The sequence below is a fragment of the Dipodomys merriami genome, unplaced genomic scaffold (assembly GCF_024711535.1).
Source record: "Dipodomys merriami isolate MVZ:Mamm:240054 unplaced genomic scaffold, mDipMer1.0.p SCAF_599, whole genome shotgun sequence".
Lineage (NCBI taxonomy): Eukaryota > Metazoa > Chordata > Mammalia > Rodentia > Heteromyidae > Dipodomys > Dipodomys merriami.
Window position 1 is genome coordinate 413,136 of NW_027206178.1, and position 26,483 is coordinate 439,618.

At 41.0% G+C, this 26,483-nt stretch overlaps 1 protein-coding gene across 48 annotated transcripts in view; it reads left to right on the plus strand.

Moving 5' to 3' along the window:
* The window catches only part of LOC138813404 (protein FAM114A2-like), a 185,365-nt gene that overhangs the window by 151,881 nt on the left and 7,001 nt on the right, over positions 1-26,483 (plus strand). For 46 of the 48 annotated variants that reach the window (XR_011367793.1, XR_011367785.1, XR_011367790.1 and 43 more), the window contains 2 exons: positions 7-452; positions 26,324-26,411. The gene's annotated coding sequence lies outside the window, so the exon portion shown is untranslated. The remainder of the gene's footprint in view (positions 1-6; positions 453-26,323; positions 26,412-26,483) is intronic. The other 2 variants (XR_011367777.1, XR_011367801.1) reach the window with 2 other exon arrangements.

Genomic DNA, 26,483 nt, shown 5'->3' on the forward strand with positions numbered 1-26,483 from the left:
ATGCAGGTGACTATCAGCAAAGAGGAGATTGAAGGGGGCTCAGAAGGTGGCTCAGTGGTATAGTACTTGCTTCAGATGCATGAGTCCCAGGGTTCAATTCCTCACAGACATATAAACAGAAAAAGCCAAAAACTGGCACTGTGGCTCAAGTGGTAGAGCGCTAGCCTTGAACTGAAGAATTGAAGGACAGTACCCAGGGTCAGAGTTCAAGCCCCACAACCGACAAAAAGAAAACTAAAAGAGGAGATTGAAGACACTCAGTTCATGGATCCTGTTGAATGAAGACTATAAGGAGCTGTGTGGATAGCTGGTGCTGATGGAAAACAGTTCTACAGACAGCAGACAGCAGTATCATTGAAGAAAGGGTTGAGAAGTTTCAGAAGGTGAACCAGCAGTATGAAGGCAGGTGTAGTTACGACATCCTTCTCAATGCTGAGAATCTCATGCTATAGGTATGTTTTGTACAAGAGTTGAAGAGACTTTCGAACTACTTTTCATCTTTCTGAGGGAAAAGAGAAGATTGCTGAGAGATGAGAGGGGTGAGCCACTCATGGCTAAGCATATATTGAGAACAGGTGTTTTTCTGGGTTGGCAAGTCTGATAAGAGGAGGGGCTTATGTCTCTTGAAGTATCTTGGTGTCTCAGACCAGTGAAGGAGTCTAGTTATTATTGCCCAAGGGCAGAAGTCATCCCGAGGAAAGTTGGTAATTTCATGTGGTCACTAGGCCTCAGATGTAATGTAGCTTAGTAATATAACAGGAGTGATGTTCTTTGAGTTATTTGAAACTGAGTTATATTCTCTTGGGACTCCCAAGTAAATTAGAATAGAAGCTACCCATGAGAGACATGAGAGAGACTGTTGCATTAAAAAGTAAGAACTAGATTTTGAATTTGATTATTGAGCTTTTCTTGACTTTCTAGACTTTCCTTTTGAAATTGCATTAACTCATTTGTACAATGAGAATTTTTCAATTACAAAAATCTTTAAAGAGCACCCTTATGTTTGTGGCTAAGGAAGAAATGGTTCTTTCCATTTTTTTTTTTAGTCATGCAACTTGAACTCTGGGCCTGGGCATAGTCGCTGAGCAATTCAGCTCAAGAGTAGAACTGTACCACTTGAGACACAGTGCTACTTCCTGCTTTTTCTATTTATGTTGAGAATGGAAGCCAGAGCCTCAAAAATAATTTATCCTGTAATTGTTTCATTTTTGGTTATTATTAATGTTTTTTCATTGTGAAAATTCCATACAGAGGGGTTACAATTACATGAGCAAGGTAATGAATACATTTCTTATCAAGCATTGTTACCTCCTCCTTTGTATCCCCTTACCATCTCTGCCCTCCCATTTCCCTTTCCCCCATCCCAACCCCCTCACCAATATTGTAAAGTTCATTTTTCGACATAAGGTCTTGTACATCTCATTGTTGCAATGGGTCCACTTGTATCCCTATTTAAATAATTTCTTTTTTCCCTTCCAAACCCCAAATTATAACAACAAAACATATAGTGAAAAGAGGGGTTATAACAAGAGGGAGGGACATACAAAGCAACAAAGAAATCATCTTATAAATATGTTAGAAACAATCGCAAGAAAGAAAAATTATTTCACTAGTTCTCTAGGTGTTGCTTTCGCTTAACATCAACTTTTTTGAACTTTTCCGCTTGACTCATACATATACTAGATATTGCAAATAAGGGAAACCATGGGACCTATGTTTCTTTGGGCCTGGCTTACTTCACTGAATATAATTTTTTCCAAGTTTTTCCATTTCCTAACAAATGGGGCAATGTCATTCTTTCTGATGGAGGCATAGAATTCCATTGTGAACATATACCACATTTTCTTGATCCATTCATCTACTGAGGGACATCTGGGTTGGTTCCATATCTTAGCTATGGTAAATAATGCTGCAATAAACATAGTTGTGCTGGTAGCTTTAGTGTGGTCTTGTTTGTAAACATTTGTGTAAATGCCCAAAAGTGGGATTGCTGGGTCATAGGGGAGATCTATGTGAAGTCTTTTGAGGAACCTCCATACTGCTTTCCAAAGTGGTTGAACAAGTTTACATTCCCACCAACAATGAAGTAAGGTTCCTTTCTGTCCACATCCCCTCCAGCATCTGTTGTTGTTAGAGTTCTTGATTTTTGCCGTTCTAACTGGGGTGAGGTGATATCTCAATGTTGTTTGAATTTGCATTTCTTTTATGGCTAGGGATGTTGAACATTTCTTCATGTGTCTTTTGGCCATCCTTCCTTCTTCTTCAGAGAAGTTTCTCTTTAAGTCTTTCGCCCACTTATTTATTGAGCAGTTGTTTCTTTGAGGATTTGTTGTTGGGGGTTTAATTTTTTGAGTTCCAAGTATATTTTAGATATGAGACCCTTGTCCGTTGTATGGCTAGTAAAGATCTTCTCCCAATCTGTGGGCTTTCTATTGATCTTGCTAGCTATGTCATTTGCCCTGCAGAAGCTCTGCAACTTTATGCAATCCCATTTGTCCAACCTTTCTTTGATTTGTTGTGTTTCCGGGTCTCTATTCAAAAAATTTCGGCCTTCTGTGGGGTCAGAAAATACATACAAAAAATATTCTCAAACCACAATGAGAGCTTTGTTTGTAAAATGGGAAATCCATCCATAATAAATGAGCAATATGGACTGCCATCCAGGCCTGTTCATGAATTTGGGTGTACAAAGAGGATCTTCGTTTAACAGTATCTGTGTGATGATGTATTTGTTCTTGCTAGAATGCTGTTTAACTGGTAGAAGTCCTATGTTTTCACTAGGGATATTAATAATCATTAAATAAGGCTATGTAAATAATTATTGTTTTTATCTGTTTATCTCTACTGTCTTTCCCATCAAATACCGTAATAAGGGGATTATTTATATAGTGCTAACAAATCAGAGTCTGAAGATAGGCACATCTCTTACATATATTTGCCAAAGACAGCAAAAAGAATTTGCAGAATTAGAGAGCCTTCTGTACCTACATCATTTTCCATATACCTCATTGTATATATTGAGTAATTTAAAAGCTGCCTTTAGTAGTACTGTGAATACTCAATTTTAATAAACATTAAGTTGTCTTCTTAAAAAAAAAAATTTCGGCCTGAGCCAAGGAGACCTAGGGTTTCTCCTATTCCATCCTGTAATGTTTTCAGAGTATCTGCTTTGACTTCAAGGTCTTTGATCCATTTGGAGTTGATTCTGGTGCAGGGTGATATATAAGGATCTAGCTTTAGTTTTCTACATGTAGTTAACCAATTTTGCCAGCACCATTTACTGAAGAGGCTGTCTTTCTTCCCTTCTATTGTTTTAGCTCCCTTATCGAAGATCAGATGGCTATAGATCTGTAGGTTCATTTCTGGGTTTTCAATTCTATTCCATTGGTCCTGAGGTCTGTTCTTATGCCAATACCAAGCTGTTTTGATTACTATGGCTTTATAGTAGAGTTTGAAATTTGGTATTGATATTCCTCCAGCAGTGTTCTTTCCGTTGAGGAGCGTTTTTGCTATTTAGGGTCTTTTATTGTTCTATATGAATTTTTGGATTGCCTCTGCTATTTCCTTGAAGAATGAGGTTGGAATTTTGATATGTATTGCGTTGAATTTGTAGATAGCCTTGGGAAGTATTGCCATTTTCACGATGTTAATCTTGCCAATCCAGGAGCATGGGAGGTTTTGCCATTTTTTAAGTTCTGTGTTGATTTCCTTTTTTAAGATTTTAAAGTTTTCATCATAGAGGTCTCTCACTTCTTTAGTTAAGTTAATTCCTAGGTATTTTATTTTTTGTCGGGCTATTACAAATGGAGTTGCTTTCCTAATTTCAGCCACACTTTTCTCCTTGTTGACATACAGAAAAGCCATTGATTTTGGGGGGTTAATTTTATAACCTGCTACATTGTCAAAGTTTTGAATCAGATTGAGTAATTTGGGAGTGGAGTCTATGGGATTCTTTAAATACAAGATCATGTCATCTGCAAAGAGGGAGAGTTCTATTTCTTCTTTCCCTATTTGGATCCCCTTTATGTCTGCATCTTGTCTTATTGCTGTAGCTAGGCATTCTATTACTAGATTGAAGAGAAGTGGAGAGAGTGGGCATCCTTGTCTTGTTCCTGAGTTAAGACAAAATGGCTTTAGTTTTCACCGTTAAGTATAATGCTGGCTGTAGGTTTGTCATATATAGCCTTTATTGTATTGAGGAATGTTCCATGGATTCCTAATTTTTCCAAAACCTTCATCATAAAGGGGTGTTGGATCTTGTAGAATGATTTTTCTTCATCTATTGAGATAACCATGTGGTTCTTATTCTTGCTCCTGTTGATGTGATGAATAATATTAATTGATTTGCTTATATTGAACCAGCTTTGCATCCCTGAAATGATTCCCGTTTGATCGTGGTGTATGATTTTTTGGATGAGTTGTTGAAGTCGATTGGCCAAAATTTTGTTGACATGTTTGCATCAATGTTCATCAAAGAAATGGGTCTATAGTTCTCTTTCTTTGATGAGTCCCTGCCTGGTTTTGGGATTAGGGTTATGATGGCTTCATAGAATGTGTTCGGTAGTGAACTTTCTCTTTCAATTTCATTGAAGAGTTGGAGGAGTATTGGTGTGAGCTCTGCTTTGAAGGCCTTGTAAAATTCCGCTGTAAAACCATCTGGTCCTGGACTTTTCTTAGCTGGGAGGTCTCTTATTGCTGTTTCTATTTCAATGCTTGATATGGGCCTGTTAAGATAGTTTAACTCATCTTGGTTTAGTTTTAGCATGTCAATATTTGCTAGGAAAAGGTCCATTTCTGTCAAGTTCTCAAACTTATTACCATAAAGTTTTGAGAAGTATTTCCTTATAATGTTCTGAATCTTGGTTGTTTCCGTGGTGATGTTTCCATTCTCATCTCTGAGTTTATTAATTTGGGTGTGTTTTCTTTTTCTGATAAGATTTGCTAAGGGTCTGTCAATTTTGTTAAGTTTTTCAAAGAACCAACTCTTTGTTTTGTTGATTCTTTCTACAGTTTCTTTGGATTCTAATTCATTTAATTCTGATTTAATTTTGATTATTTCTTTCCATCTACTGGATTGGGGTTTATCTTGCTGTTCTTTTTCAAGGAGGTTTAGATGTGTCATTAAATTGTTAGTTTCAGATCTCTCCAATTTGTTGATGTAGGAGCTCAGAGCAATAAACTTGCCTCTGAGTACTCCCTTTGCTGTTTCCCAGAGGAGCTGGTAATTTGTGTGTTCATTTTTGTTGAATAGCATGAACATTTGAATTTCCTTTCTAATCTCTTCCATGACCCACTCATGATTCAGCAGTTTGTTGTTCAGCCTCCGTGTGATGCCGGACTTTCTTTGGTGGCTTTTGGTGTTGAGTTCTAATTTTATTCCATTGTGGTCAGAGAGGGTGCAAGGTATAACTTCAATGTTTCTGAATTTAGACAAGTTTGCTTTGTGGCGTAAAATGTGGTCTATTTTAGAAAACGTTCCATGTGCTGCTGAGAAAAACGTGTATTCTGATGCTGTTGGGTGAAATGTTTGGTAGATGTCTGTTAAGTCTAGTTGATCTATGCAGCTGTTTAGATCTGCGGTTTCTCTGTTGAGTTTTTGCCGAGTTGATCTATCTAGTGGGGAGAGTGGTGTGTTAAAATCCCCAACAATTAATATCTTTGGATCTATATGGGATTTGAGGGAAAGTAGTGTTTCTTTGATAAATTTGGGTGCTCCATTGTTTGGCGAATAGATATTTAGAATTGTAATATCCTCCTGAAGGAGAGATCCTTTAATTAGTATGTAGCGACCTTCTTTATCTCTTCTCATGAATTTTAATTTGAAGTCTATTTTATCTGATATTAGGATTGCAACTCCCGCCTGTTTATGGGGGCCGTTTGCTTGGTAGATTTTGTTCCAGCCTTTAACATTGAAAATGTGTTTGTTTTTACGGGCAAGATGTGACTCCTGCAGGCAGCAGAAAGAAGGGTCTTGTTTTTTAATCCAACTAGACAGTCTATGTCGCTTAATTGGAGAGTTCAGTCCGTTAACATTAAGAGATAAGACTGAGAGGTATTTGGGAGTTCCTGCCATGTTATCTACCTTCTTGGGGGCTGTGAAAACTGGGTTCTTCCTATGGTTCTCGGATTCTCAGTTAGGGTGCAGTTTCTTGGCCTTTATTGAGGTCTTGTTGGTTTTCTATGTGTAGGACATCTTTAAGAATCTTTTGTAGGGCTGGTTTGGTGGAGATGTATTGTTTCAATTTTTCTTTGCCATGGAAGGTTTTTATTTGGCCTTCAGTTATGATGGAGAGTTTAGCTGGGTACAGTATTCTTGGTTGATAGTTGTTTGTTTTTAGGGCATGGCATACATCATTCCAGGCTCTTCTTGCTTTGATTGTCTCTGCTGAGAAATCTGAGGTGATTCTAATTTGTTTCCTTTTATAGGTGATTACCCTTTTCTCCTTGACAGCTTTAAGGATCTTTTCCTTGTTCTGAGTTGATCCTGTGTGGATTATAATGTGATGGTGGGATGTCCTATTCTGGTCTGGTCTATTTGGGGTTCTAAAAGCTTCTTGTATCTGAATAGGCCTATCTTTTTGTATGTTTGGGAAGTTCTCTGCTGGGATCCTGTTAAACAAATTTCCTAGACCATTAACTTCAGTTTCTACGTGCTCCTCTACACCCATTATTTAGATTAGGCCTTCTGATGGTGTCTTCCAGGTGTTGAATAGATCTATCATATTTCTTGGACTTGTCTTGGATGGTTGTATGTTCTTTCTCTATAATATCTAGGCTGTCTTCAATCCCTGAGATTCGATCTTCTGCATGGTCTAACCTGCTGTCAAGACTCTCTACTTTGTTTTTAACCTCTTTTCCTTCTAATTGGTCAGCTTTGATGGCTTCAAGTTCTTTGTCGAAGCTTTGTTTTAGGTCTTGTATGAATTTCTTTACTTCCTTAATTTGGTGTTCAGTGTTTGTTCTCAGATCACTTAGTTGATTGGTTATGGTTTCTTTGGACACCCATTTCTTCTGTTGGATTCCATTCAGCATTCCCATTGTGATCTTCCTGACTTCCTTCAGCTCTTTGTTAATGGATTCCATGAATGCCTTTAGTGATCTTTGTGTATTCTCTACCTGGTCTCTCAATTCCTGTATTACTCTTTGATTAGCTTCTTCCCGTTTGTGGAATTCCTTCAGTTCTCTTTCCTCCCATTCATGGGATTCCTGCAGTTCTCTTTGAGTGTTCTCTGCCTGCTCATGCCATTCCTCCATTTCTCTTTGAGTATTCTCAATTTGTTCACACAAATCCTGTATCAGTTTTTGAGTAGCTTCCTCACGCTTATGATATTCCTGTATAAATTTTTGGGATGCCTCCTCTCTCTCCCTTTCACGCTCATACAGAGTCGTTTGTAAGTTGTCAAACTTCTCATTTATCATGTTTGCCAGCAGTGTTTGTAGAGCTATTTGGGAACTCTCCTCTGGATTATTCATTATCTGTTCTGAGCCCTCATTATCAAGATTGGGAATTGAGGTACCCAGATTTGCCATTTTTCTTGTGTTTTTCCGGCTTACTCTGCCCATTTGAGATGAAAATAGCACCAGTTTTGTACTAGAACACTATCTTAAGGCAACCATCAACCAACGTTTGCATTTTTACAGTCAATAGTCTACAGATACAATCTAGTTCAACAGATACATCTATTCAACATCAAACAACTATATGTTAATGGGCTTCAAACCGCAGAGAAGAATTTGGAAAACCAGAAATTATTAGGGTTAGGGAGAGATGTGGGTAAAAAATAGGAATAGATTGGTGCGGGGAGGCACGGGGAGAGTTAACTATGTCCTAATCCCAATGCAGGAAATAGGTTGGGTAGGATGCAAGTAGAGAGAGAGAGAAAAAGTAGAAAGGGAAAGGGAAATGAAAAGAGACCAGAAAAAAAAAGAAACATAAAAATTAATATTATTATGGAGATCAAAAAAACATCTTTTTAGAGAGGAATGTGAGTATATTAACAGAAGGGAAGGGACATAGAGGACAAGTGAAAAACTTAAAAAAATGCTTAAAATATTATATAGGTATAAAGAGGTAGTACTGCTATTAAGTAACTTAAGTCTCAGAGGTTTTGAATTGAGTAATAAATTTGTGGATTAAGTGTGTACACAATGGGGGATAGGGTCTACTAGTTAGCTACGGGTTTATCTGAGGATGTGCAGGACAAGAGTTAAGTCACATAAAGAAGATCAAAAGAGAGGAAAAGGTGAGAGGGATAAGAAAGGGAGAAAAAAAGATCAGAAGTTCAGTAGAGCTAGACAAAAAACAAAAAGATAGTTAAGAAAGAAAAAAAAAGAGAAAGAAGACAAGAAAAGAAAGGAAAATGCACATTCACATATTCCTAAAATAAAAATTATAAGAGGAAAAAAAAGTTACTGGAAAACAATTATTTTTTCAAAAAAGGCAAAAATTAAAGATTAATAAAATTTTAAAAAAGGAAAAAAAATTTATATATATATATATAAGGTACCAAAAAAAAAAGAAAAGAAAATAAGAAGAAGAAGAAAAAAAAAAGTTCTTTGATTTTTTTTGGGGGGGCAGGGGTGGGAAGAATCCTGTATCTCCCTTTTGTCTGTAACCAGCCTCTTGTTGGAGTCTCTGGTCAGCTTGAGGTCCTGTGGCTTGATTGGTTTCTTAAGTCAGTTTGTTCCAACAGGCAGAAAAATGCTCTGCTTTACCCAAGATTTTGAGATCCACCTCCCAGGTTAGTTTAATGGGAGGGTGATCTACTTTGAGAATCACAAAAGAGGGGGATGCAGTGGTGAGGCTAGTTTCTGGGTAGAGTTTAGGCCTTTCAACAATCAGTAGCTTTTCCCTGGGGCTATTTTGTGAAAAACTCACAGAGCCCAGCCTGGAGCCATTCTTAGGGTTTCTGTTTTTCAATTGATTGTGGAGGCTGCTAGAGGGAGGGGCAGCCTCTGGCTCTGGTTACCCAGTGAGGAAAGCCACTCCAATGGCTGGCGCCTGAGCTGGTTGACTTTTCCCTGGTTGGAGCTGAGTCTGGCAGGTTACTTCACCATTAAGTTCTTGTGACCTGCTAAATGACTCGTTTTATTCCATGGCCTGAGTTGGAGCTGGCAGATCCTCCGAACTTTGTCGGTATCCAAGATGGAGATCACTGATGCTAAGGGGGGAGGGGTGGCCTTCCCTCCTCTGCTCCCTGAGAAAGAGTGAGGACGTCGAGCTTCTACTCTCGCCAAGTCTTGGATCCTGGGTCGTCTCTGGTCTGCAAACTGCAGGATGGAGATGTCCGCTCCTTGTCGGTTCTTGCTGGTGTTTAGTAGAATCCGCTCGCCTGCTGCATCTGGCTCCTTCGTCCCGGACTCTCTGTGTGAGCGCTCAGGTATGGTCCCGGCTGTGGTCTCCGCCGCGACCCTGCCGCTGCCGCTGAGGCAGCAGCTGGCAAGCGCTCAGATGTGTCCTCTTTCCTTGGCTTCCCCTCTCTTGTCTAACTCTCTGTCCTGTGATGGCACACTTGGTGTGATTCTCTGGCTTAGGACTGTTCACTGGAACTCTAAAACTGCTTTCTATGTGAGAGCTTGTTCAGATTCCAGCTTCTCCTCCGCCATCTTCCCGGAACCCCCTCTGCCTTGATGGTTTTTGTTTTCATTTCCTTTTGTGTTGTACCTGAGGCTTGATCTAAGGAACTGAGCACTTACCTTGAGCTTTTTGCTCAAGGCTCGTGCTCTACTACTTGAGACACAGCTCCATGTCTACATTTTTGTGGTTAATTGGGGATCAGAATCTCAGAAACTTTTCTACCTACACTGGCTCTGAACTGTAGACTTCCTTATATCTCAGCTATCATTACAGGCATGAGCCCGTAGCAGTGTGCTCCTGTTTTGATGGCCACAGTCACATGAAGCCCAATGTGGAATCTTCTCACTTGAGACAGCATCACAACACAAGATTCTCAGATTAGAGATGCTCAGCCTGCATCTTACTTCTTTACCCCATTGGTTTGTCTGTAGCCCTCCATTTTGAATACCATAGTTCTGAAGAAGTCCATAAAAGCACTTCTCCTCCTTCTCAGGGAGGTATTCCTGGGGTTAAGATCTTTTTAAACTCAAGTTATTTTGTTGTTTGCTGGCTTAGCTTCCTGATGCAAACTTATGCCCCCAACCCCTACCCTTTGAAATAAGAAAGTGGGTTAGGGTAAAGTAGAGACAGGTGTTTACAATGGCTTTTGTGCTGTCATTCTGAAAGGTAGGGGAGGGAAGGTGTAAGATTTTTGGGAAGGTCACAGAACATCAGCACTGGAACCCACCAATGGGAAGTCCTCATTACCAAGCCTCTTCTCCAATCAGAGACCTCCAGGAAGGCAACCCTTTCCAGTTGTCTGGAAACTTTCTTGTCTCTGGGCAGTCACAAGGAGAAAATGTTGGTGTGAGGAAGGTGGAGCTCTACAGCTGTAGGAACCAAGTAGGCAAGTTAGTTGGAGGCATTGACTCTCATGACCCCATCTGAAGTCTTACATGCCATGAGGGTGCATATTACTGCATGTATTCCCTCTGGGGGAAATAAGAGGGACTTCCCTTTCTCCATGTCAGGGCAAAGGCCTGATGCCCAGCTGCCAGACTCTGGTGAAAGTTTGCAGGAAGTGCCATTATTCTCCCCTGTTAATTCTATAGAACAATGCTGGGAGATTCTCTTTGTGTGTCTAAGGAAGCTCACCTGTGCCTTGCTTACTCTTTGCAACCTTTGATCACTGGAGCTACTTCACATTTGTTGACAAGGTTTAATTCTTCCTGCTTACTGACTTAAAATTACCTCTAATTGTCTGTGTTCGTAAGAAATTGTGTAAAGTTAACTTTCTGCTCTTTGTCTGAAGATCTACTTTTAGGTCTATATGCTGTAAATCAGCATGTGATATGTCAACAAACTTTGTCCATACCCACATATTGTGGTCCACTTTCTGCCTATTGATCATGCGTTCCCAGGTCTCACTGAGGAATTGGCAGCAATTTGGGTTATGTCTGTTTCCAGAACCAGACTAGCATCCCTTACTCCCTTTTTAATAAATCATGCAACGGCTTTGAAGGCAATGTGTTTGCAATAAGAATTGTTTGCAGAATGTTTGCCCTTCAAACTGATCATGCCCACACGCCCTGGCCATTGTCTATTGACCATTGACATTGGTCATTGTCCCAAATGTCCTTAATATGTTAAGTTTCCCACAGTTCCCCCTCAGTACCCAGCTAAGGAAGGTAATCCCATTACCACCATATTCTACCAATGAGATCAAACAAGCCAGGATTCAAAGCCAGGCCCTCACCACCAGCCTGCATGCCTTGCTCTAAGGGCATACACTTTGCTATTAAGAATAAACACTTGGTGTTTTCTGGTGAGCTGGGGTTCGTAGCTATACTCTTAGCTGCTCAGAAAGCTGAGATGTGAGGGATCATGGTTCAAATTCAGCCAAAGTAGTGTGATTTGTTTCCCTTTTATGTAGGTGGTTGTATTTTCCCACCTCCTGAGCAGATGTCAGGGACTGCATGAGACACCCAATTTGTGGCAGAGCAACCAGTCCCAGGACAGCACCACTGAAACAGATAGTGGGAACACCACACTTTTAGTTGTGACAGGATAGCAGTTGCTCTGTTTTTGCATTTGGCATAATTATCTTGTGTCGAGAGCAAAGGAAACATCATGATCTTGAAATATCACAAGTTAGTCTAAGCTGGTTCTGTTGAGTTGGTCTGCTGGTCCTGTAGCCATTCCCTTAAGTGTTTGGCAGGGCACCTGAAATGCTAGAATAACTGGGCTTCTGTGTGTGGAGTCCTCAGAGACTGTGGTGTATACATGGTCTCTGGTGGCCTCAACACATGGCAGCTCAAAAGTGGCAGTGACTAGACCTTCTTCAGACTCAAGCCATAATTCTGTGGCTTGCCCTCAGATGAGACAAGTGAGGCCCATCTAATTCAAGAAGAGGACCAGTGCCTGTGTGCTTGACTGGAAGCCACCAGTCAGACAGAAGCTGGGGGGTCCTTCAGAAGCTGAGGCTACTTCCAGTCACTGTTGGAGGCAGCGATTGGATGAGAAAGACACCAAGGGCCTTCAAGAAGGTTCTGAGGAATTCTATTCGTGGATTTCACATCTGTTGAACCAATAAAGTATGGGGGACAGAGCATTCCAAGGCAGAGCCCCCCTCCTGTGCTACCATAGAGCCTGGAAAATGGGGATGCTATCCTGTCACCTTGGTGCCAGTGAACAGCAGGCTCCTGTCAGATCCAACCTATGGTGCGATTTGCAACTGTTCTTCCCTAAGTGCGTTCTCTGGAGACCTCACTCTTCCGCTTGTGTGGTGGTGTCATTCAGCGAGAGTATCTCAAAGTAAGTGTCTGCACCTGCAGAGAAGTCAGGGTTATCTTGCCTTGGCTCCTGAAAGAAAGGCCTTGATATCCTTCACCATCAGGAGAGGTCCCTTTCCAGACCCCTGAGGAACTTTGGGCTGTGCAGTGGCTTCCATTGATCCATGTCCAATCCTTCCCATGTCGCTCAGACCTCAAATGGTTTCAGAGAAGGTGTCACCATATTAGGGGGTGTAGTGACTATTTGCTTATCAAGCCTGTAGAGAAGGAGATTCCAACTCAGTATGTGCACACAGGATTGTGAATCCAATGGTCACTACACTTGTCATAGTGAATTGTCTGTTTGGAGGGACTGTTTTGAGTCTTCCCTGAGCACAGTCTTTCACCAGATACAAAGCATGTATCTGTTGTTGATTTCACGGTTTTGACTGCTATTTCACAATGATTCAGTGTAGGTTCCCTCCACAAAGCCAGGAAGCTGTCACGTTGTTATGTAAGTGAATGACCAAACCAGGCTCGTGGTTTCATAGGTGAGTCTGCCAGGTATTTGGTGAGAACAATTGCAGGTTCTCAGGTGAGGTGGGTTCTATATGTCATGATGCAGGTAGGGCTTAGGAAATGGGGTACTTGACGTGCAGATTTTATTGAGAGTTGCTTAGAGATGGACTGTGAGAAAGTGAAGGGGCTCAGGGTCAGAGCAGTCACTATTGGGCAAATCATGAACATAGATGTGATGGGCATGTGTGTAGCCAGCCTACTTTGGGGTGGTTGTTAGGCATTCAAAATGCATAATACCCCTTAGCTGGCTAAGTATTTTAAAGTTAGAAGCACAGGATTTTATGTTTTGGGAGAAAATTGTAACACATGTATTGAACTTTTTAAAAACCAAATTTAGGCTCTTAATTTTGTTTTTAATAAAAATTTCATCCCAGCTGCATGGAAGGGCTAAAATCAGGAGCATTGACCTTTCAGGATAGCATGGGGAAAAAATTGAAAAGCTGAGGATGGTGGCATGCATCTGTCATCGCAGTGTGGCATGACATGCAAGTAGGAGGATAACAGAATGTCTGGTCTTGGCATAAAGCATCACACAAAGGGATGTGGCAGGGCTACAGTGGTAGAGCATTTGATTATCAAGAATGAAACACTGAGTCAGATGCCAATAATGCCAAAAGTACACAAATTAAGAGAATGAATCTAAATAAACCCCTCATGCCCACTGAATGGCCTTCCTGAAATTCAAGGCCACCATTTCCTTCATCATTAGTGATTTTTGAAACACCACATGGGAATATTGGAAGGGCTGTCTGGGTTTTCCTGCTTCCTCTGCTGAGAAACCTGTCCATATTATGTTTTTAGATTTTAAGAACTACTATGAATTCTTTTTTTTTTTTTTTTTTTTTTTGGTATTCAGGTAAGGGGTAGGTTTACTCAAGATGGCACCAGGCCATTTTGGCCCTCCACAAGGCAGGGAAAGGCCTGGGAAAGGCCTTGGAAAGAGTTGGGAAAGAACTGGGAAAGAGAACTGGGAAAGAGAGAGCTGGGAAAGAGAGAGAGTTGGGAAAGAGAGCATCTGGGCCTGGGTTAGGCCTTATCTGGGGTATGGGTGGAGAAAGGTGTGGCCACATCAAATTCAGATGTGACCTCAGTGAATGCAAATGTGACCTCTTCCAGGTGTTCCAGGCGCCTAGGTAATGCAGGTACTCAGTGGAGACTTTGCTCTCCATCCAGGAGCAGACCTTACATTCCAGTCTTTTAATAATCATGAAATGGGGCACGGATTCTCTCTGGCTACTTCCTGCTGACAAGGGGCATTGACATTAGGGATAAAAGTCTGAAATTTGGTCCCCTCCCAGAGAAGGCAGTGAGCAGCTGCTGTCCCTTGGTGGTGTGAATTCTTAGGTGAACTCTGGAGAGGTCTCATGATGCATTGAGGGGCTGGAAAAAAATACTAGAGAGCAAATAAATGGCAAGAGGAAGGACTTGGGGCTGAAAATGTTGGTCGAAATGTCCCTAGCTACTTATGACATCTGGCGACTAGGTAGAGGATAAGTCAAGTGACAAAGACAAGAATATAAATTCCTGTTCAGTTAATACGTAGACCGGTATAGACATTGGATGGGCAGGCTTCTTACTTCTATCGACCTCCCAACTGTGGTTAATTTTGAAAGGGCAGGCACAAAGCAGCTGTTTGACAACATCTCCTCTTACACCTATCCATGGTCCCTTGTTCCCCAGACTGGCTGAGTCTAGGTGCTCGTTGCTGGGATGGCTTGTCACAGTTGGTATTCAAGGAGGTTTGAACTCAAGGCCTGGGCACTATCCCTGAGCACTTCTGCTCAAGGCTAGTGCTCTATCACGTTGAGTTACAGTACCATTTCCAGTGTTTGGCTGGTTAGAGATAAGAGTCTTGAGCCATGCTTCCAACCTGTCTCTTTGCAGGTTAGTTGGGAGATGGAGTCTTAGGGATTTTTCAGCCCAGGCTGGCTTTGAACTGCAATCTTTGCCACAAAGGCCCTTTATTATTTCCAATAAGTCAACAAGGAGATCAAATAGAATAGAGAATAGAGCTTACCTGGTCCTTATCAAGAATTGACCAACAAATATTCTGCAATGACTAAACTTGTTAGATGTGATGAAAATTTTAGCACAGATAGGCCCAGTATTTTAAAACCACGTAGTCAGTAGTAGAATACTCAACATAAAACAAAAAAGGCAAAACTCAAAACCTGAATTTTTTTTTAATTGTGAAAATACTGTACAGAGGGGTTACAATTACATGGGCAAGATACTGAGTACATTTCCTATCCAGCATTGACAATAGTGTGTATACATCTTTGGTAACAAAGCACATCAGATGGTTGGGCCTCACTTACCAGGGCCTGAAAAAGAGCAACTTGTTAGCAAGACACCTTAGAATAGATGGATGGAGTAGTAAGCTTGGTGGAAGTTTAAGGGTCACAATGTGGCCAAGATGGCGAACTAAAGACGGTGAATTTCTGAAAGAATGCAAAGAAACCCTGAACAAATACATCAAGCCTACATTGGCTAGCCTTTGAGAGGGAACCTAGAGGAGGGGTTCCCCAGGACCCAGCCTGCATCACACTCTTCAGGGCACAAGCCAAAATGTTGTAGAAAAGAGAAGTGGAGAGATAGGGAAGGTGGACATGAATGGCAGAGAGAGAGCAAAGAGAGTCTGAAATTAAACTGACTTCGGACCATTTACCATTGAAGTAGCAAAAAGTGTGTACATCTGAGAATGACAAAAATTAGGCTCTCTGGCTTTCCAGGGAGCGCAGGAGGCATTTCAAAGGGGTTTCACAGCTCAGGCGTGACTTGCAGCACCCCAGAGCTCACCAGGCAGAAGCAGAATCCTGACTTCCCCAAGAGCCCTCTAGAGAAAAAAGGCCAAGTCCCAAAACCAAGCATCCTCGGCTTCAAAGGTGAGCGGCCTTTCAGCTAAAGACTGTAGGAGCTCTCTGGCATGGTGCCATGTCTGGACAGAGACTGAGCAACTGAGAATTGTAGAGAGTAATTTCACTCACCAGAGTAGAGAAGTGGTGTGGACGTGGATGTGAAGGCCAGTAATGGTATCGGTGTGATGTGTCCACAGCAGACAGACCAATTCGCAAAAGGCCATCAGAACTGTGGGTATTCCTCAGAGCAAAAAGGAAAAAACAAGCAAAAAAAGAAAAAAGAGGAAAAAAACAGAGAGGAATCCCACCTATCCTGACTTTAAGCCCTTTATCCGAGTCATGACACCATTTATGTTAGATTTTTAAAAAGAGGTAGCTGAGTAAGAACAGCACCACGCACTTGGTATTCAGGTAAGGGGTAGGTTTAGTCATTGTTCTGGCTGGCACCAGGCCATCTTGGCCCTCCACGCGGCTGGGAAAGGCCGGGGAAAGACCTGGGAAAGAGCTGGGAAAGAGAACTGAGAAAGATCGCTGGGAAAGAGAGCTGGAAAAGAGAGAGAGCTGGGAAAGAGAGAGCTGGGAAAGACAGAGAGTTGGGAAAGGGAGAGCTGGGAAAGAGAGAGTTGGAAAAGTACTATGAATTCTTGAATCATTTTTAGGAAGAGGGATTATGGGAAAGTTTGCAGGTATCAGGTCTTTGTTATGGTAGGGGTGAGGTTTCTACACAGCAAACATAGAGCCTCCATGATTTAAGGAGCCTTTCATTGGGTCTGGTACTCTTTAATTCTGTTGAAATACTTTCCCTTTTTCCTCTTGAAAAATAAGTTCCAAAATAGAGTTTATTTTAACTTCCATCACTAAAAGTTCTTCCTTTTACTCTATGGGCAGTTCACACATGACCAAAATATAAACCAGCTGGTTTTACTGCATCATATACCTTTGCTATGTATCAAATTTTTCATCCTAATCCTCAAATCATGTAATAATTTGCCTATTTATGACTGAATTGTAGTTCCTTTATTAATAAAAGCTAATGGGAAAGGATTGTGTATTTAGTTGATGAATAGACCTACATTTTATTTCCCTGAGATACTGTAGCAGAGTATTAAAAGGAATGTAATATATATATATATATATATATATATATATATATATATATATATATTGGGGGGGGTTCCCATCGAGGGGCCTGAACCTGGGCCTGAGCACTGTCCCTCAGCTCTTCAGCTCAAAGCTAGTGCTCTACCACTTAAGCCACAGCGCCACTTCCAGCTTTTTTATTTTTGCTTATGGGATCCTGAGGAAATCTAACCCAGAGCCTCGGGCATGCAAGGCAAGCGCTCTACCACTGAGCCAACTTCCCAGCCTGGTATGTAATATTTTATTGATAAGTCTATCCCTTAAAATGAATATATTTTGGGGCTGGGAACATGGCTCAGTGGTAGAGCGCTTGCCTTGCATGCCTGAGGCCCTGGGTTTGATTCCTCAGCACCATATAAGCAAAAAGAAAAAAGCCAGAAGTGGCGCGGTAGCTCAAGTGGTAGAGTGCTAGCCTTGAACTGAAGAGCTGAGGGACAGCGCCTAGGCCCAGAGTTCAGGCCCCACGACGGGACCCCCCTCAAAAAAAGTAATATATTTTAGGATGTCATTATTTTAATGTGAATTATGTAAATGTTGATAATATGCTGTTGGTTATACATTTAGTTTTCAAGAGTTTCACTTAATTGCTTTTTTTGCCCACATATAGTACAAGTCTATTTGCAATTGTTTTTTAATGGCACTAATAGTATAGTTTATATAGAGAAAATAGAGTTATTTTAGGACCCTATGATTGGTTATAGTATTAATAACACAATTAATTTGAAGTATCAATATTTCTCACCAATTACTGACTCTTAATGAGGTTCCGTGTGGAGTTTTGGAGTGCAAATGAGATGGTGGATGTATAGAGTTGTAAGGAAGTGTTTAGGGACCATTAAAAGGCATTGGGTGACCCCAAAGTGTAGGTCCCTGGTCTTCTGTGAGTAACTAGTTCTAGGAAGGTCTCAGGAGAGATCTACATTGCTTGAGACACATTGTGCTCCTGATATGCATACCCCTGGCCCACCTAGATATGTCCTTTCTGGAGGCCTGGCTCTCTTGTGACTTTATCTATGAAGCACCCAGCCCTCATGGGGGATTTGATATTTCAGTAGCTCTTAAAGCCTAGGCAGAATAGAAGACAGAGCTAACCTCTCCCAGTTCCCAGGTCTTGCTTTGAATGGATGGATGGAGAATAGGGGAGATATGAAGCTGTAGGTCAAGCAGGAGTGGCTCAGGTCATGTGCCAGAATCCCAGATGTTCCCTGTAATTGTAGAAGACTCCTATAGCTTCTACAGTGCAGTGCAGGGGAATGAATATTGGCATTGAAGGCAGGGCCAACATCAGGTACCAGATGTGTCTCCTATAAACATGTCCAGGCCTCAGCCTGCATTTCCTCCTCTGAGAAATTGGGATGGTTTTCTTTCCTGATGGTCTTGCTTTGTGTCTATGAGATCCACTTGGAAGTCTTGCTGAGAAGGTGATGCTGTGATTCCCTCATCTGGGCAAGGAAGGCAGGAGGAAGAGAAGAGAGTGTGAGAAACAGAATCCTTCTCTAAGCTTGTCCTAAGGAGGTCTGTCTATGTGGTAGATAGTGCTTCCAATCTGGCTTTGTGTCAGAGCCTCTGCTACCTGCCTCTGGCTTTACTGGATGGCACCCTTGGCTGCAGAGAGTATGGGCTCGGCTTGAATGTTCCTTGTCTCTTGTGTGTTGGTATACTAACCCGGCCTCCTGATTGATGGCTGAGAACCCTATCTCACTTGGGGGTAAACTTATCTCCAGGAAGCTCCAGACCAGTCACCCCTCTGGGCATTTGATTTACTAGGGAACTCAAGCCTGAGCATAGCATGCACACAGCTGCTGCATTAGGGTGCCTGACAATCTCATCAGCCCTTTAGTGCTCATTTGTGCATACTTGTGGATGTGGTGCCTGGAGCCTACAAGTCCAGCTTCCTTGTTACCCTGGAGCATTGAGGACTTCAGAGTGAATACTCAATGAGTACCTAATGGCGCCCAGTACAGAACTGCTCTGTGTACTCACAGTAGTAGACATAGTGCTCAATTACTGTAGGTGATTCATAAGTGAGTTAAGAGGGCACATGGAAGAAGGATTGGTTAGCTTGAGTTCATACCAAAAATAGATGAGAAATATTTAGGTCTTCACAGGAAGGTGATATTGGTTCTGAATATTGGGGGATGAGATCTTCTTTGGTGGTCTCTGGGAAGAGTCTGAGGCCCTGGCAAGCTGTGCACTATTCTATTTGGTTCCTTGGTGCCAAATTGCCTGTCTAATACTAAATGGTTCCTGTTAGCCCCAATCAGATCCTATTACACTAGTGCAATTTGAGTTCCAGCATCAAAAGCTCCTTGTTCAGTTAGCCGAGCTCTTTGAGTTAGTTACTAAATCTGTCTTTTGTGTGAAGCATGCATGCTTGTCTTGGAAGAACGTGCTGAAACATCAAATTATTTATGAAGCCTGTTTTCTTTGCTTACTCATAAAGGGATAAATAGCAGTTTTGGAGCCACAGTATTGGGCGGAAAGGAGGAACAATGGCTCATTGTCTTCTCTAGTTCTGAAGGATCATGGTTCCCATGGGGCTCTAAAACAGAGCTAGCTGTGGGTGTGATGGGTTTAATCAAAACTGCTACAAAGACTTTACAAATAGGGCACAAACTCTTGAGAGTGTTTGCATAGATATGAGTCTTTTTTGTATTCATATAAGTAAAACAGTAGTACATTCCTCAGAATAAATACAATTTGTGCATTGTAGAAAATGTGTGTAATAGAGATAAAGCATGATGAAAAACTAATTCCATATCTCAGCAGAAAGGATGGAACACTACCAACACCTTAATGTACAATGTTTTAAATGTCTCTAAGCATGTGTGTCTATCTTACCTTTAGCATATACCTACTAACACCTTTAAAAGAAGGGCATTAAAAGTGTATTTTCTTTTTATTTTCATCACAGCCACGGTCTCTCTCTGGTTCACCAGGTTTCCCATTGACTTGACAACTCTCCCAGAGTCTTAGCTGATCTGTTGTCATCACCTTCCCAATAAGAAATATTCTTAGCCTTATTAAGAGCACAAAACTTGTGGGGGTGAGGTTATCACAGGAGTTACAGCTCTGTGGCCCTTAGAGTAGGGTTTCTAAGTAGTCCCAGGACAGGAGATGGAATGGCTCTGTCACTTAGGAAATACCAGGTTTCTCTGAGTCCTTGGTGGAATGGTATTGGATAGGCCCCTTTATGGCTTGCCCTAAGTTTTTAGGACAGTCAGGACTGAGTTGTGCTATGTCTCCAGCTCTGTCACTTGTCACTTTGTGGGTCATTGAAGATGCTTTTCACTGCTTGCAGATGGCTCCAGTGATGTTTATAGAAACAGTTTCATCAGAACATGCAGTATTTGGGAAATAGCATGGGAAATGCTTGGCTCTGTGGACCTTCTTGTCAGTGTGGGGAAGTAAAAGTACACAACAAGGGACCAGAAAAAACTGTGTCTTCTCCTGATTTTAAGAAAACCTAGAGCCGGGCGCTGGTGGCTCACGCCTGTAATCCTAGCTACTCAGGAGGCTGAGATCTGAGGATCGCAGTTCAAAGCTAGCCCGGGCAGGAGAGACTGCGAGACTCCTATCTCCAATAAAACCACCAGAAAACCGGAAGTGGCGCTGTAGCTCAAGTGGTAGAGCGCTCGCCTTGAGCTGAAGAGCTGAGGGACAGCGCCCAGGCCCGAGTTCAAGCCCCACGACCGACCAAAAAAAAAAAAAGAAAACCTAGAGTTTTTTTTCTCTTTGCCTCTCATAATGAGTGTCAAAAAGTTCCAACTTGTTCCTGCTACAAAAGAATACTTGCTCAGTGTCCAGGTTCTCACATCCAGCCACTCCAGAAGGGGGAGATGAGTGTGTTCTTGAAGTCTGCCCAGGACTCCATTCTTAGTGGGAGTCCAAGACCCAGGTACCACCTGTTCATCTTGACAAGTTAAAGGCATGAGAGTCTGTGGCTCACCTCACCTCTCCCTTGAAGGATTTGAGCAGGAAATGTGAGGCTCAGCTAGTTTGCCAATAACTGGCATATACCCAGTGTCATAAAAAGGAACAGGATTTTCCCTGTGTCCTTTTACTTCTCTGATAGAAAAGAAGTAATGATTAATTTGTTTAATGTTGGTGATATTCAGCTATTGTGATACCAAGTGGTATATCTTTGAAGTTTGAGTCTGAAATGTTCCTTAAAGGCCCATAAGTTATAGACTTTGTGGCCACCCCATGATGAAGCTGGCAGAACATTCAGCTGTGTGCAGTGATCACCTCATAATTTTGTATTGTGCCTGTCATCCCATTAATTGGGAAGCATATTAAGATTATAGGGAGGCACGAGTCAAGTGTTAGAGTGGCCTTCCAGCAATCATAGAGCTCTGAGTTCAATCCCTAGGACTGCAAGCAACCATTCAGAAACACACCCCATGCTATGGTAGAGTCAACCTTTTTATTCCACAGCTGAGGTGACCAGCTCCCAGTCTTGTCTACCTTCCTTCCTCCCTCCCTCCTTCTTTCTCCTTCCCTCCCTACCTCTCTTTCTTTCATTGCTTCCTTCCTCTCTCTCTTTCTCTCTCTCCCTATCTTCTTCCTTCCTTCCTTTCTTTCTTGTTTTTGATCTTATAGAAACTCTTGCCTTGTAATCTGTGTTTACTTCACGTTTGTCTTCTGAGTGTGAAGATAGTTTTTCTCCCAAATGCTACAGCAGGTAATCATTTAATATTTTATGTGTTTCCCATCTGCATATTTGTTTGCTTGTTTATCTTGTTTAGGTTTGAACTCAAGACTAGTTTGCCTGGCACATGCTCACACAGCCACTGGAGACACATCTCTACTCCTTTTTAGCTTCAGTTATATTTTATATAGGACCTCCTGTTTTTTGTCTTAACTAGGCAGAACCAACATCCTCCTGTCCACAGCTTCCTGGGATTTGAGATGGGATACATGCACAATCATACCCAGTTTATTGAGATGATGTTTCAATTTTTTGTGCAAGATGGCCTCCAACTTTGATCATCTTGATCTCCACCTTCTGAGTAGCTGGGATTTGGGGGGACAGACGTGCACCATCCCATCCTTGGCCTTGAAAAACTTCTTCATTTTTTGTGGTCATTGTCTGTTTCTGTGGGCATTTTCCCCCACCGTGCCTATTTCTTAATGAACAGAAATGTTATTCATTTTGTTCTCTGGTTAGGTTCATGTAAGATGTCAGCAGACTTTTTTGTGTGTGGAAGCCTTGGCGTAGAACTTAGGACCTGAGTACTGTCCCTGAACGTTTTTGTTCTAGGCTAGTACTCTACCACTTGAACCATACCCCCACTTAAGGATTATTGGTGGTTAATTGAAGATAAGATTCTCATGGACTTTTTTTGTCAATGCTAGCTTTGAACCATGATCCTCACGTTTCAGCCACCTGAGTAACTAGGATTATATGCATGAACCATCAGTGTCCAGGTGTCAGCAGACATTTTTAAGGGGGAATGAACAAACGGGTAGTATTTCATTTTCACCTGTCTATAAGTGTTTAATATTGGTCTGATTTTTTTTTTTTTGCTTAGCTTTTCCTTGGGTGGAGTTAAAAGTTTCTGCTTTTCAACAAAGGATATTAATGTCTACTGAAGGAATAAGAGCTATATCTTAGAGAAACCATCCATATTCTTTTTGAATAAATGTTTATCTATGACAATCTGGGTATGCATATTTCCTGGCAGGTTTTAGAAGCCCAGAATCTTCAGCATTTCAGCTTCCCACAGACTCTTAATTATTTCATTCAGGTCTCCTGTTTCTAGGATTTCTAAAATTTTGAATTCTCTCCTTTATTAGAAATTACAAAATAGGTAATTCTGTTATGCATTTCCTTTGATTTTACTGGGACTTTAGAGTGGTCTTCGATAAATCACTTTCTGTGATCTAACAACATACTTCTGGTGATAAGCTGAAAGTATTACATTCATTTTTCCTAAAGATCTCATTCTTCTCTGTTCAAATTGTTGTCAGTCACTGATCAATGTTGCATATAAATTGAGGTCTCAAAAGCAAAATAATCCATAGCCTTCAAAATGGATACAGTCCCGTAATTATGAAGGAACAACTATTTTCAGAGACCTCTTGTTATTAGAGATGTGCCTTATAAACCTACTGAGGGAATCTTTGGAGTGAATTTTGTAAGTTTCCTAAGGGCAGGATCATGTTCATACAATTCTGAGCACTTTCTGAGTGTTTTGTTATGTTGGCTTTTTGTCTTTCTTCTCTCAATGTCAAGTCTTAGCATGTAAGTACTCAGTAGTAGAGTTAATCAGGAGTACAGCAGACTTGGTTTACAAAGAGGTGACTCCCAGTCACTTGTTTGTACAACTTCCTTCTCATTGGACCCTCTACGGGCTCTTATTAAGACCTTCAATATTGGGAAAAGGGAGGAGGACTGAAAGGGGATAGGCTTGACTCAATTGTCAATAGGTGAGGACTTTTTATTGAGGAACACCGAGGGGCACAGACCTTCCTACAGTTTGGAGGTTGTGTTTAGGAGCTGGGCTATTCATCTGAGCAAGGAGGAAGAGATGAATGAAAGGGCCTAGTCTAGTGAATTGTGCCTTTCAAATGAGCTCACATGGGATGTTCACAGCTGGGTTCAGGCACATCAAACAAACATACCTGGGAATTTGTCTGGCATCTGTATGGACCTGGGACAATAGGGTGGGAGTCAATCCTTCACTCTACATCTGATACTGTTGCCTTTAGTAGTCCTGTGACAGAACACCTTTTGACACCTGAATTCTTTCCTGTTCTACTCACATTTTCTGTCTTATTGCTTAAAGACAAGCTATAAAATACTATTTCCTACTCCTGTGATTATTGAGCTTATGAATTGTCAATGAGCCCTTATACACACGGGATGAAGTAACTTTCTTCCCTGTGGCTTCTGGGCCCTGTTTGGCTAAGGTTAGCCTTTACATACACACACTCTCACACACACACACACACACACTCACACACGCATGCACGCACACACGCACACACACACACACACACACACACACACACACATGCACACATCTTCAGACTCTCATTGTTTCTAGGCTTTCTCCACGGTATTCATTGTCCCAATCAGAATTACTTAAATACTGAAAATTGGACCCTATTAATAATTATTCTGGGACAATGGCACAAGTTGGTTGGACTCAGAGAACAGGAACACATGATCATTTTAGGTATATCTCACTCTTGTTCCCTTTTCCCCTTGATCTCCATTCTTTTCTATTTAGTTCAGCTCAAGACTCTCTTGTCCTTAGTGGTTTATTGCTAGGAAGCTTCTCTGAATGAAGTCTGAGTTTACTAGGTCAAAATGATGAGGCTCCATGTCAGAAGCCATTTTGTTCTTCAGCTCAGTGTTTAACTACTGGGGTAACATTTTGGAGTGTGGGTTCTATAGCAGGCTGTGTCCTGGCTATTAGTAGCAAGAACTAGACCACAGAGGGCTCAATGTCACTAAATTGTCTGTGTTTGTTGTACATATATGTCTTACATTTGCCATTCTTTTTGGCTTTTCAAGTCCCCTATTCTTAGAGAAGATCAACATTTTAAAGCAGTACCTATTTAAGATAAAAGCCATTTTATTAATGTTAATGATTAGCATATCTAGTCACTTAGCTACCTTCTTATATCTTTTACAAAAAACTGTTGAAGCTTCACACTTCTTGTTTAAACTTGTGTAAAGAGATTAAAGGATCAATATTAATACCTTAAGAAGTATTTGATAAAATAGTATCCATGTGTTAGTCCTTATGTTCTGTTTCAAATAGTGAAATTTAATTCTTGACCAATAATGCTATATATCAAGTTGTATAACACTCTCAAAGAAGCTCAGCACTTATATAAGGAATCTACTCTCAAACATGGATTTTTAAATTCTTTGTTTTATATTTCTAGATCTATGTTTTCATTGCTTATACCAATACCAGTTAAGTATGTTTTATGGTCATTCTTTTAACTCATGGTTTTGCATTTTGCTCTCTGGAAAGTGTTTGATGATAAAGATACACTTTAATTTTAACATCAACAAATCTGTGCCTGTTTCATTTTCTACACAATTGAAATGTCAGGTAAAGGCTTTTCAGGAAGGGATCATTTAGACTCTTGCCTGGCAAAGATATCAGCAGTGACAGTGGGCAGTGTTCCTAATGATGGCTACCATGGCAGATGTGGGTGGCAGCTCCAGCTGAGGTGTCTGCCCCTGGCACTGTGCAATCGGTAGCTTCTTGACACCAGTTCTGCAGATGTGGAGACTCATTCTTGGTGTTGTGCCTCTGCACCAAGAATATTCTTGGTGTGTTCTCTGGCTTTCCTGGATGTTTAGAGATGTTTACATACATATTATAAAAAAAAATTTAGCCTAGCAGAAGTAGAGAAAAATTATATAAGGAATATTTACCTATCAGCAGGCACATTTAAAAATTGTGCAAATTTTATTGTTTTCTTTCTTATCCACTTTACTGTTGCTATTAAAGAATTTAATTAAATTTAATTAAAGAATTCACTCCTAACACTTCAGTATAAGTCTCCAAGAAATAAGGACGTTTTCTTTATAACTTTACTATTCTTCATCTTTTCTATTAAGTTAATAGCAGTTCTTTAATATTGTCATTTAAGCCTGTATTTCCTCGATTTTCTAAAAAAAAAAAACAAACAAACAAACCTCTGCCTTTTTGTGTGTGTGATATTGGAGACAGAACTCAGGGCCTTGTGCTCCTAGTGTTCCTCCACTTGAGTAATTCCTCCAAATGTGCTCATTTCTCAGCTGAGGTCTTGCAAACATTTCTGCCTAGGCTGGTCCCAAACATGTGGTTTGCACAGGAAGTAGAAATAGCCATGAGGAAAGACACATGTGGATGTGTAGTTGTATATATAGCTATTGAAGGTAAAATATTCTTACACAGAGGCATCCCCCTCTAAAGTCTAATCACCCAATGTAGACTTGTACATGGTATTTGTAAGCAAGTTTAGATGGGGAGAGAGATAATGGTATGGAATAAATTTCTAGGAAGAAGTAATTCTGCAAAGGGCATGTTCAGGGAAGTGAACAACCTAAGAAAATTAGAGATTTGTGACAGTTTCTCAGCAATTGCAGACTGTGAAGGAAATGGCCCAGCAAGGTAAGTGTGTTTACAGAAGCTATAGGCCAAGCTACTTTGAACAATGACTGGTTTGGTTTGTCACCAGAATGTTCCTGCAGGGGTAAGAGTACTGGCTTATTTCAGATTGCTCAGCCTCAGGTCAGCCATGCTAGGCTCCTTGCTATCAGTATACTTGTTTCATTGTGTGCCATAAGAAAAACACTTTCTTTGATGCTTATCATGATCAGGACAATTGTGAGGGCCATAAGGTTTCAGACTATGACAATAAATGTATTCATTCATTCATTCATTCATTCATTTTTGATGTTTCAGTGTTGTTCTGCCATAGGTCTTGCTGTGCCAGCCACAGTTGAGTCATACCTCCAAGCTTCCTACCAACACCTGAATGAAAGTATTATAGGTGTGTATCCATCTGTTTATTTTATCTTCTATGTTGTATGGTTTCCAACTTTGAATTGATTATTCAAAGAAA